Source organism: Simochromis diagramma, unplaced genomic scaffold, assembly GCF_900408965.1.
Source record: "Simochromis diagramma unplaced genomic scaffold, fSimDia1.1 OVJJ01000545.1, whole genome shotgun sequence".
Classification (NCBI taxonomy): Eukaryota; Metazoa; Chordata; class Actinopteri; order Cichliformes; family Cichlidae; genus Simochromis; species Simochromis diagramma.
The window spans coordinates 7,663,267-7,677,156 of NW_024387371.1; the positions used below are offsets into that span (position 1 = coordinate 7,663,267).

General features: G+C 42.3%; 1 protein-coding gene across 1 annotated transcript in view; it reads right to left on the reverse strand.

The window, feature by feature from the left end:
• The window catches only part of zfpm1 (zinc finger protein, FOG family member 1), a 102,525-nt gene that overhangs the window by 29,729 nt on the left and 58,906 nt on the right, over nt 1–13,890 (reverse strand). The window lies entirely within an intron of this gene.

Genomic DNA, 13,890 nt, shown 5'->3' on the forward strand with positions numbered 1-13,890 from the left:
AGCTCTGCTGACCCTAATTGTGAAACGTCATGAGCATTTGACCTTAGTAAGCCAATGCAGATATTAACTTATAAACAAGGCCAACACAAGCATCACGTTGTCAGGTATTCAGCCTCAACATGTTCCAACATTTCCTTTCATGTTAGCTTTTGATGTTGTGACGGGGTCGAGGTTAAACTAACTGTCTAAATGGTTTATAGGATCTGCATGATTGATGTGCAGAGATAAATCAAATACACTGCCTCACAAGTAGCAGACAAAAAAGGGCAAAAAGTCCCAATAAATATGACACTTTTTTTAACGCTTTGGCTTACTGTGAAGTCACGTTGATTACACGATTAGGGGACGCCGCTGCCATGTTCATTGTTAAATTATGTGATTCTGCCTGCCACCGGGTGCATGCTCTTCAAAGAAAATGAAAGCTCAGTTACACAACCAAAAGAGGAAGAGGGTGAGACTTTAGTTTTCTGCAGCAGCTGTCAGTAGGTACCCCCGGGTAACTGAAAGAGTGGATGGTGGAGAAAATGGAGAAACTGTGGAAACTCCACCCAGCAAAAGAAAAGGACCATTGTTTTAAAGATCTAAAGGAGTGAGAGCTGGGGTCTACTGAGCCAACAGCAAGCTAGCCAACTGTTGTTCTGTTTGCTATCAAACATTAAGATCAATGACATAATGGCATGATCAGAAATGGTGGACAAAGGTGAGGCTTACATAAGATAAAAAGGAAAAAAAAGAACTTACTCCTCTCACAAAAAGTGCAGTATGGCCAAGTAGGAAAAAGGGAGGCAGAACTCAAAATGCCAAGCTCACCAAACCTGCAAAGCTTATCGCCAAATGGAGGCTAATATAGCGGACTGGGAGTTTGTTCACAGGAAGGATAGCTCGCTGGTCAGTCAGTAAAAAGTGTTATTTATTCAATTCTCGGAAAATGTGGGTGTGTACCCTTATATGGGCATGGACATGCTTTTATGTGCATGGACATGCATGGACATGCATGGACATGCTTTTATGTGCATGGACATGCATGAGCCCATGCTACTGCCAAAAATAAACCTCAGTTCTATATGAAATAGTGGAAAGAAATCTGTGTTTGGCCTTTTTAAATAAGAGTGAGGGTGTATTGATTGTGGCTGGCGTAAATCTTTGACTTTGCATAGTTCTCCTGTTTGTTACATTATCATCTAACCTCACAGCATTTTGCTGTTTAATGGCAGCAAAAGGTGCAAAAGGCTTGTTGGTCCATTACTGGCACATGCTAGTTGTAGTAGCACATTAAATCTTACCAGGCAGTGGTAATTACAGCTTTTTAAAATTGATGTAAAAGATTTCCTTCTAGGAAATCTTCCCACTGGGTATCTTTCACAGGTAAAAGCCTCGATTCTGTGTTTTTACCAATATACAAGTTTACATTAATGGAAACCAAGTGAATGTAACTTGTTAACTATAGTTAGCATCAGTGATGATTCTGTTTAAAAAAACACTGCCTTTTCATTTGAGAGAAAGTCCTATCGGTTCACTCCACTAATGAGTGCTTCTCACTAATCCCAACAGGTTAGCTGTCTTCACTGGGGTAACATGAGGCCTCCTACAATCCTAATCCCTGTTAATTACACTTCCTGCCCACCACAGACCTGCATAATAACCCACCGCTCCTTATCAATATGGCGGCACTCGCTGCTATTACACTTTCTGCTCCACATGATACTACCCCACATTGTAGTCCACACACACACACACACACACACACACACACACACACACACACACACACACACACACACACACACACACACTTATTTTGTTGGATGACCCATTCCAAAAAAACACAGGCCTGGAAGGGCTCGTTATCAATATCAACCAGCTTCTCAGTATCCATGCTGCCCCACTCATTTAGCTCTGACACACACACCCACACACACACACGCGCGCTCGCTTTTTCTTCCACACACACACACACACACACACACACACACACACACACACACACACACACACACACACATACACACAGGATACACACAGGTACACACATCCAGCATGCACACACCAATACAGCCCCTGTCACCAGCTACCCACACAAAAGCTTATCAATACGGACGCTTCAGCAACCACTGGGGCGTCCAGACCTCTTTGACGAGCCAACACAATAAAACAATCAGTCCGTCATTAATGAAATGACTAACGCAATTAACCGATGAGTGAGGGGAGGGAGAGGACGCACAGAATAATGGTGAGACAGCGAGCCGAGCTGAAGGTGGCAGGCAGCCGTTAGAAGAGAGCAGGACAGTTTTGATTATGTCGTTACAGGATTTATGGATCAGTGCTGCTTTTCTTGTCGTCCCGACAGTTTAATCAGCGTGTTGTCGATGGAAATTACACAAATCAGCGTTATTACAGTTTACAGATTTGCTAATGAGTTTGATATTGATGTATGTACAATATAAAGATGATTAAAACCATAAAAGACGGCACCATCTATTGTTGACTTCATTGATGACTGAAAGGTGAAAAAGCCTGTTGGTCAATAAATGAGAGGATTCCCCCCATCCTCATCACTCTCACAGAAGGCATGTATGTGTTAAAAAGACAGAAGCATTCAAAGATTTCAGTCCCGGGCCATAATGCCCGAGGCAGCAGCTGAGATTGTATATCACATATCGCTAAAGATTTAGCGGTGATTAATTTGGGAGGGGTGGAAGGTTTATGGCTGCCTTGATGAAGTTATTGGTTAGACATGCTTTAGTCCGCAAAGGTCAGTGAATGTAACACTGACTCATGGCTTTATATTGAGCTCATCTTTCATGTTTTAAAGAGATAAAGCTTAAAACGGTGCCACATACCACACAAACACTAAACATTTGAAGGAAAAAAACCCAAACAAATCTGAAGTGATTGTGAATCCATCAAGTCTTTAATGTTGCTCGTTCATTTTATTACTTTTTTTTGTAAGATTCATTTGCTGGGAAAAAAGTACGAGGAACAAACGTGTTCTTCTATGCTCAGCTGGTTAGATTAATTGTTGATACATCTTCAGGTATATTCAGCTTGGAAGGAAAATTAATTAAACCTGCAGGTGGGCTGTTATCTTAAATGATATGTCATATTATTATTAAATGCTTACTTAGTGGAAACTGTCCACAACTTTGGGAAGGATCCAAAACAGTACTCTCGCCCAGAGATGGGGAAGCAGATTTTGCTGGCTCCAAGGCATCAGAGTTTAATAAGATACTTCAGAAGTTTCCAGTCCGTTCATTTCTTTCCTGTTTTGGAAACAATAACTTGAGGGGTGGCTTTTAGTTGTATTGGAGGCCCAAACTGAAGAAATGCTGGTTTCACAATTAGTTTTTATACCATTGAATCTTTACAATGTCACCGACGGGGGGGTGTCCTTATATGGTAATAGCTATGGCTGTTTAAATTCTCTGATGATGATGAGGGGGAGCCAATCAGAAGAAAGTGTTCTTAAATGGCTAAGAGCTAAAACAGGTTTTTTGGGACAGCAGACAGAGCGAGGGGCTGAATTGGCCCTAGGATAATACAAAGAGGAATCATTTTGAACTGTTAATCATGCTAAGCTACCAAGGAAAAAAATTACAGTGCTAGAAATTATATAAGGTCTAATTTAAAATGATCTGCTACATTTTGATACACATGGATCAGGCTTAACATTATGACCACCTGTCTAATACCAAACCAATCCTGAACTGTCTTTGTTCCATTTCAGGGAATCACATTATTCCCGTGCGTGTACACCTGCAACAATGCTTAGTTAGGTGATACATGTCAGAAGGTTGGCTAAAGCGTCACAGGACCCGCTTGCCTTTTTCCCATAGTTGAGCCTGATGCCAGGTGTTCCCCAGTCAAAGGAAATGGGATTCATCAGACCAGGCCACCATCTTCCGTTACTCTGTAGCCTAGTTGTGATGCTCCCGTGCCCACTGTTGGTACAGGGGATGGGCACCCTGACTGGTCTGCAGATATGCAGCTCTATGTGCAGCAAACTGCGATGCTCTGAAACCGTTCTATCAGAACCAGCATTAACTTAGCATCAAGCTCATCTGTGTGATTCTCTTCCCACATGCATCAATGAGACCTGACACGTGACCCTTTAGCTGGTTCACACCGTTCCCACACTCACATACTGACCGCTGAAGATCGGGAACACCCCACAAAGCTCCAGCTTTGGCGATATTCTGACCCAAACATCACAACTTGGCTCTCACCAAATTTGCTCAAGTACTTACGCCCATTTTTCCTGCTTCTAACATTAACTTTGAGGAATTTTTTTCACTTTCACTGCATAATATATCCCACCCACTTACAATTGCCCTGATGAAGAGATAATCAGTGTAATTCTCTTCACCTGCCAGTGGTTATAATATTATGCCTGATCATTATAATTACTGCATGACTGTGAATGACTAGATTTTCTACTGAGCCCTGTCCCCTTAAATTTAGATTCCCAACAGCTAAAAACTACTCTGGTTCAAGGGAAGCCTTTCTTTCACACAAACAAGTTGTTAAACAGAATATCTTTCTAGTTTATTCTGTGACTTTCATATATTATCATTTTACATAATGGGAAATGATCAAAAAAAGAAAAAGCAAAGCCACATGAGAGCACTGTACCTGCTCATCCGAGGGACCGAGTATCCTCAACAAACAGCCTGCCCTTACTGGATATCAGTGAAGAATAAGTGGTGAAAAGAGAAAGGTGTAACCCTACACTGATGTTCTTCTCTATCCGGCCTAATTGATTTTTAAAAAGACTATTGTTGATATCAAATGAGCACATCGCACCAGAGCCATTGATTTTTTGACACCATACAACAGGAAATCTTTATCTGCGTGCTGCTCCGACCCCGCACTAATAGGTGGGGTTTAACCTCTGCTGAATGACAAATCCCAACACCTCCCCTTCCTTACACTGTTCTCGCTTCGGCCCTTATGGGAAACACACAGCAAATACTTCAGTTTGGTTAGTATTAGAAAAACGAATGGGGCCTGTGGTCTGTGTTTACACAAAGTGTTAAATCATTACTTTGTCTGCCAAGTCTGCAGGTTGAAAACAATACAGAATGCATTTCAAGTCCCCAGAGAGCCATGTGCTGGACCACCAACCTGAGGAACTGAGTGCAGACTGCAGAAAGAAATACATACTGAACACAGAGACAGCTGACAATCAACTATTATACAGCACTAAACCTGAGTACAATCTAAACATAAATGTTTAAAAAGCACCATGTTAGTTCAAGCAGGCTCAGCTGATTCTACTCTACATACCCAGTTGGCAAATCTCAAAGGAAGCTTTATTTAAGCTACTTGAGCCTGCCTCCAACCCTACATCACTGCAAGCCACTTTGCACCCCAGCTCCTCCTTTCATGCTGTGTCAGTCCTAAACAATGTCATATCTGTATATCATAGTCATATCAGTCTTGCCTTTATCTACGTAAATGGGTGGAGAAGCCAGAGAACACAAATGAACCACCAAATATAAATTATTAGCTGACAGAAACGACAGTCTTTGTTTGACTGAAGCTTTTTCTTTGTAAAAGGTTATGTATGTATGCAAGGGAAACGTGGTATCCCCCCTCACCAAATAGTCTGTATTGATTATGAAACAGTGGTAAAAAAAATTACCTCTAACATATTGTATTGTATCATATAGTGGTGTTTTTCAGATATAAGCCAGTTAGATACAGGTGAGTGCTGGGATCTTCCATGATTGCATCTTCTACAAAGAGTAGGCCGTTCTGAATGAATGACGTCAGTATGCATCAAATCACATCCTACATATGGCACCACATTAGACGTTTACATGAATGAAAAATACGTATTGATTGAGTCACCTTTATGTAGTGAACGTTTTTCTCAAAAATTCAATTTCAGTTCAATGAATTCTCTCCAGCTTCTCTCATTAATGGCCACTCCTGTCATTTATAAAGCTGGCTGATAAAAGACCTCAATCTTACAAGAAGCACGACCTGATTGCACGTCCTTTTCTCTTTCTCTCCATGATCTTCCACGCTGCACCCCTGGGTCCCTGGAGTCCAGCAGGCTCAGCTCAGCAGCAGATAGACATTTCTGGGATAGGCATCTACTGCTCAGGACCACGCAATCATTTCCATTTTACCCTCTGTTGCACAGGCAAGATAAGACACCTGCGTAGTCCCGCTAATCAGATGAGCTTCAACAGAACTTTATCATTGACATTTACCACTGTTTACCCAACTAATTTCTCTTAACTGCACTGCTGAACTTTTATCTACAAAATACATACACCACCAGAAAAGAGCAAGAAGCAAACATGCAAATTCACAAATATGCGAAGAAAGATAAACTGTGTGTGTGTGTGTGTGTGTGTGCGGAAGGGGGGGGACGGGACTAAAAGCAGTTTTCTGTTCAGAGGACGAAGGGGGTGACAGGACTACTGCTGATGAGATGAGTCCTCCACACCGTCCACCTCAGTGAAGACAAATGAATGCAAAGAATACCGACATTCACATGCAACAACTTGATTTTGGAATTCAGTCTCCTGACTGTTGGGAAGTTTTATTGCTGATAAACCATCTCTGTGCGCCAGTCTGAGAGAAGAGCAGCAGCATCATCCAACCGGTCACAAGATCGCCCACCGACAGCGTGGGAATCACCGTAAACCATCACAATATGTTGCAACAATATCACTATACAATGATTCTGAAATACCAGCTGCAGGATGATCTTCTTCTGCGTGTGCTTATGCAAGTAGCTAAAAATAAGTAACCTCAAATAGTGAGATAAGTGTGTAACTCTAAAATCAGCAGCTTTACCTTTAGGTGAAGCTTGTCACACTTACGATCTGGTGTGTGAATATGGTGGGTAAAGCTCTACTTTCCCACACCTTGAGTATTTTTATGCTTAATCTACAAACAGAAGCCGGGTGGGACTTTTGAGTTGTGTGGCTGACATCCCAGTATCAGCATTATCTACTCTGTGACATCATACAGTTGCAAGTGTAGAAAAAAAATGTCTGAAACAAAGTGTTTGGAGCCTGAGCTTTTGCCTCGTGAGGTTTCGTTTTATATATGTTGAATTCGTTATCTGACATTTTGACCGGGACCTAAGGAATCTGTGTTTCATTTATATCGTGTCGATGGTGGAAGGACAGTAAAGTAAAGATTCTGAAATGATAACAAACTTTATTCAAATGTCACCCTGAGGTCGAAAGTTGCTTTGACACACATGATATCTTGATGATATGGTACACCCATTTTATGTTTATGAACTCATGCATGGCTGTTAGTGTGGTTAACCACAGGGGTCCCCAGTGGCCCGGTGAACTGCTGGGAAAACACTGGCCCTCTCTTTTTACCTACGACTCTCTGTGTCGATCATGCAGGGCTCTTTCTAACGAGCACCGCTCATTTTAAATGGAGAGTCAAAGCATATGGAGGCATTCGCTGCAGCCTGGCTGGCCCGTTCCTGTTATTGAAGCTAAATCCACCATTTTTCAAAGGCTGCTGAGCGCTGCGAGACGCCGCCTGTTGAGTGTGATTAAAACAAATGAAGCATCAATGCGGCTCATAATTTATTGTTTTGATTTAGAGAAATGAAATCTAAAAAAGCCTGTTCGTTTGTCCGTATCGTCTGCACGCCAGGTTCGCATCTTGGATATGTGATGTGCATTTTAAAAGGTCAGGTACTGTTTAGCCTTCAATGACATGTTTTAAGCCCTCGATGTGTAGACACACAGATAGAGCGCTCGATGCTGCTGCTAGTCTGCTACTGCTCACAGTAGAGTGAGCAGAGTCTCCATCCATAGAGTCATCATCTTCAGTTCTATTTCTGTCTCTTTTTTTAAATAAAATCTGTGCACCGCTCGTAGAGAGTCAGTGTAACATATGTTTTTGGGGTTATTTGCAGAATGGGCAGACTGGGTTGCAATTTTCTCAAAGAAAAAGAAAAAGGTATGAAATATAATAAAAGACTTCACATCCAAACACAACACGAGTGAGTGACTGAAGCTCTTTTCTCAGGAAACTAAAGTCAAAAGAAACAAAATTAAAGCCGCTGTGGACGACAGCTGCTGGCTCATAGAGGCTGCAGAGCAGAACAGGGATGACTGTCATTGGATTTCCAAGACCGTCACGTTAGAGTTCAAAAGTAGTTGATTATTTGATTGGCTACTTTTCACCAAGTACTTATCAAATAAAATATGTGCGGATTTATTACAGAGTCATTTAATATTTCAATTAAGAATGGCTTGTGCCACTGAAAGGAGCCACATAGGTATGTGCACGTCTCTCCTCTGAATCTGAAACTGTCAGAAATGCAGTTTAACGCCACTGTGGAAGAAACGCAGGGGACATTTTTTAACCAGTTTATATGAACTAACTAACCTCAAACTGATAAGTTGGATCGTATGAATGGCATCAGCTAAAATCAGGTGGAAAGACAGAGAGAGATTTCTCAAATTACTAGTTAGATGGTTCAATTTGCTCCACAGCAAAACACCGACTGGAGAGTCACGACTCGATGAGAAAGACTGACATCTTGGAAGTAATTTTAAAACAGAACCGTAATGTGGAGGAAAAAACCCTCAATTCTAAATGTGTGTGTGTGTGTGTGAGGGCACATACTTCACAAGTATAGCCTGTCCCTTATTCACTCCCACCTCATTCTCTCCCAGCCATCTCCCTCTCTCTGTTGCAGCCTGTCACAAATTGAAAGTGGAGACCTTCCAGAAACTACCCCTGATAATCACACATAAATTAATTAGAAAATGTTTCTTGACATTCTCTATGCACAGATGGGGAGAGGAGAAAAGACTGAGGCAAAGCCACAAAATTAATTGTACGGTATGTGACTCCGATAATTAATTCAATCATTAATTCATGTCTGCTTTAACAACTCCTTCTGGCTCCTGCAAAAAAGGACATTTCAATCAGGCCGGTATCGGCAGCGCGGGCGCGCAGAGGAGACGAGTAAAAGTTAAAGAGTGATAGACCAGCTCGACGCACTCGGGGTCATTTAGAGGTTCGCCAATTAAACGGAGCAGGAGAGCAGCTGAGTGAAGTGAACAAACAGAGGGAACATGAGGAGGGATGTAAAACACTGATTCACTGAGTACACAAATACTGTTTGCCACAGCATCTTCCTGCAATATATGTGTTTAATGGCTGAAAAGGAAGCCTGGACACAGAGAGTGAGAAGACTTTATGATTCGTTTATTTTTGGCCTGACCTACATAATCTTGACTTTATATTCCTGCTGCTTCAAGAAAACCACGTCACTTTAAAGCAATAAAAGGTAGCCGAGACAGAATTCTTCCTGCTCTGCTGCTGTAATCCAACATGTTTTAGCTGTACAATATTTGTTTTACTTTCATTTTAAAAAGTAATTATAGCCAGTATGCAGCACTGAATGGCCCATTAAGAATCAAAGCTGTAGGGTAGATGGGGCGGGGCAAATTCCCCGTGCTATTAAATGTTGAAAATACACAAAGTTATATACGTAAATTCTTTCGTATGGTTAGCTTCTGTTGTTGCAGTGGTCGCCCTAAACCGCTTGCTTGGGAAAACAAGTGATTGTTGTCTAATAAAGGAAGGAAACTGGTGAGCAAGAGATACTGCAGAGGAGACAGAGAGAGAGAGAGAGACAGGACATGATAAGAGAGAGATATTGCAAGGATGGGGAAAATGAGCAGAAGGCAGAGGACGAGTGTGTCGGGGATTTTCCTCTCCATGCTTCTTTTTTACATCATGCTACAGCCTCAGTGGAGCAGAACAAAAAAAAGTGAGGGGAAAAACCCTCACAAGCCTTGACATTTGTTTTTGTTTTTACTAGTATGATGGATCGATCTGGCATGGTTCCTATGAAGTATTAGTGAATAATGTTCGAGCATCAGCCCATTTTTGGGCTTTAATTCTCGTTTGGGATCTCGACCCGACCCCTCGGTTCATCCTATGCCTGAAAGAAGATCTGCAGAAATGCTTAAATGTGAAATACATGACATGACGGCTGGTGTGTAGTACGAAATGAATGAAATTATTAAAGAACAACTCCTAAGTTATTCTATGAATTTGGATAGATTTCTGTAGTTTGCATTGCATGAAAATATCATTTAAAAGCCATCTTATAATATTTATTAGTCAGCCATCAGTATTGCATTTATACATCCCATTTATTGCAGTTTTAATATCTCTTGTGATAACATATGTTCTCTTATATCTGTTTATCTGTTTATTACGGGCACTGAGCAGCGTACCCAGACGCTCCACAGATAGCACAAAAAGCTGGCAGAATATTCATAAAGCATAAAGCGACGGCAGGTGAACGTGCAGTTACGGCGTTATCAGCCTTTATGTCCACTTTACTACAGTGACACAGTTTGGAAGTCTTGAACTTTACTCCGAGTTCCAACTGTATCCACCGGAGGTTGAAGCAGTGTAGCTGTCCCCGTTCTAAATGGGCATGGATGGAGGCAATTGAGCGGCCTGGTGCGTTAAACACAATCATGTGCCTGAGTGTATTTTTGTGCGAGAGGAAGGTATGCAGATTGTAGTGTGGTGGTTGCAGAAGAGGCCAAGCATCTGATAGGCAGGTAATCAAGCGTGCCAACATCCTGTCCCAGCCACCAGCACCAGGCAGGCCTGCAGTGGGCTCACACATTGGGTGCACGGAGAACTGCTGGGCTGATAGCAAGCCGGACAGCACAGAGAAATGTTCCTCTAGATTAGGGCCTCGTGCCTATCAATCATCAGGAATGGAGGAGGGGAGAGACACATCGCAGGCAGGCTGGAGAAAGGAGATGGGAGAGGAGAGTGTGACAGAGTGTGTGTGTCAGTTAGAATATGTGGTGTAGATCAGGAGTGGGTGATTGAAACGAGGGCAGAGCCTGCTGCTGGCTCACGAGCGTCGACTCCCAAGTTTACGAAATACAACTTCTCACTGCAAACGAGTTTTGACCTGGCAATCGTAAGAGTGGGAACTACTTTGTGTTACAGTAGCCTAAAAGTCACCAAACTGGACGGATTCATGAGACAGAATGAGACACCTTCTCCAACAGTGCACAGTGCAGCATTTCAGCGTGTCAGAATGGGGAAATCATTGTCTATTTCTTTAATCATTAAAACAGAGCTACAATCGGTGGCATTACAGAGAACTGAGGGCTTTTTAAAATTGTACATTAACCAGACCCAACTCAACGCAGGAGTAGAGAGTTTAAATTTGAGTGTTTATTTTTTCTCTTTTCTAAGATAATGAGTAAAATTTAAGACATTTCAAACTCAAATCAATTCTCGGTTATCCTAAAACCCCCAAACAGCTGGACTAAACAAACAAGTAACAGGATGAAGTGATTTTCAGCTACATTGAACTCTCGTTTGTCTGACATATAGTAAGTCTGCAATGAAGCCACGCAGGAGCAGCAAGTGTAACGTTTCAAGTATCCGACGTCCAACTCTGATTGGCCTTTATTTAACCGTTTAATATCCCAGGTATGCTCTCCCTGTGTCCGTGTCCCAAAATCCAAAAACATGCACTTAGTCTTTGGAAGAGGATGGATGGATGGAAGAGTCTTGACTTGAAAGATAACATCTACTAGTTTCAGAAGCTGCACTTGTTTAGCATATAGCAAAAATCCACCCAAAGCATAAACCTACCAGTAACCTGGTAGATGTAAAAAGGTTAACGTAAAAATATTCCTTGAAATATTTGCTTGTTTTATGTTTGTTTTATTGGGTTTGTACAAAACAAGCTTCCACCAGGCTCCTTTCTGAACTCTGAGGGGAATCAAACTCGCTGACAAGACATGCCCGGTGGACACATGACAACCAAATCATCACTCTAAAGCATTGTGACTGACAGGTGAAATTGACAGTGAGCTTGCAGGGACACCCTCCTCCTGAGAGACATGGGAGTCTGCTGGCTGCAGATATGGAGGAAGGTTAGGGAGCAGACGGAGTGAGAGTACAGTACGTATCAAGTGAGGGACAAATGGGCACAGGTCAGCCCTGTTTTACCCTGCGCCCGCAACTGATCGGTGAACAATACTCTGTAACTCAATGGCTGAAAATGAGGCACCAGTCGTGGCATCCCAACTGTAACGTTTAGCTTCTAACTCAGACTGTCCAAAACAAGCAATGAGGTTTTGCCTTGTGTTACTCACATAAAGAGAGTCGCTGGAGTCTTTCACGACCATTATGCAAACCACAAATATCTTCCCCCTAGCAGCCAATGGGAGAACTAGGCTACTTCCTTAAAGTTTAGAAATCCTAAAAGTTTGGTGACTGAAGCTGATGAAGCTTTGATTTTACAGGAACATCAGGGGCATCAGACTTGGCCGCAATCCATCAGACCAGGGGTGGGCAACTCCAGGTCTCGAGGGCCGGTGTCCCTGCAGGTTTTAGATGTGTCCTTGAACCAACACAGCTGATTTAAATGGCTAAATTAGCTCCTGCAGTTCTCCAGAGGCCTGGTAATGAACTAATCATATGATTCAGGTGTGTTGACCCAAGGTGAGATCTAAAACCTGCAGGACACCGGCCCTCGGGGCGTGGAATTGCCCACCCCTGCATCAGACGCTGGTTAAAGGAGACTTGCTGTGCTCATTTTCAGCTTCGTATTTTAATTCAAAGCAGCTTTGGATGATTCATGTTTAATGTAATCCTTACTTATCTTATAATGGATCTCGGTGAAGCTCCTGAGTTCATGCAAGCTGTTTTAGCTCCACCCTCTTTAAAGCCATGCTTCCTTTTAGCCAGCTTTCTTCTGATTGGCTGCCTCTTGCAAACAGAGGGTTCGATCAGCAGATGGACGGGGTTTGTGTTTTTCACAGCCATAAATCGAAGAGCTGGACATGTTAAATATGCGCAGGATATGTAACAGAAAATGTAGCCACAACGCCGACAAAGTCTGACTCTTCTTGGAGCTCGAGGAAAGCTAGAGTCGGAGGGCATGAATAAATTAGCAACCCATCAAACAGCTGTTGAGATATTTCAAAATGGCAGACTTACTCCACCACAGGCAGACACCGTCATCCCTAAAGCCAAGCCTCTAGCATGGCTACAAACTGTATTTTAACCCAGAGCCAATGGCTGACTGTCATTTCTTCATATTATCTCTCTGTCATCCCTCTATCTCTTAACCTCACTCGCTTTCCTGTTCCTCAATTCTAATTTCACTATCTGAATTTTACCTCTTAAAATCTCTCGCCCCCCATCTCTCGCTCTCATTGATCCTTAAACCTTAACCCCTCTTTCACCCTTCATTAGTTATCTCTGCACTCTAAACTGAATAATGTACTTCTATATTCTAACCCGCTCCGTCTTAAACCTCCCTCCCTCCCTCTCTTTCTTCTCACCTGTCCCCATATTAATTCTTTCCTTTCTTCACGCCGCCCTATTTCCTTCTTTCTTGAGCCTATTCTAACCCTTCATCCCTCCATCCCTTTCACCCCTCTTAACCTCGACGATGGAGATGATATCTCGTCTTTGACACTGGGAGTTAACCGTCTATGCTCCTGGTTGACCAGATAACAGATAGCACACAGGGAAATGCACACATTCACACATTTAAGCCCGAACATAGAGCGCGTGCAGCAAAACACACTGTACCAAAATGTGAGGGGTGTCTTAGAATCAAAGTTTTACCTACACAGATATTTGATAAGGAAACTACTGAAAATAAATTCAAAATAATTTGAACTCGAATAATTTCACATTCCTTTAAATGCACCGAAAAGGGATTAAAAAAATACAGCTGGAAGACAAGATGAGACGAGATATGAACTGCAACTTCACTGCTTGGTTGAGGCAATTCTGAAATTCTGTTAATGACTTAAGCTGCACACTGGAGCAAGTTTCCCTGTTAAATTACAGTAAAGTGCTGGCAGCTACATACGCCGGTGT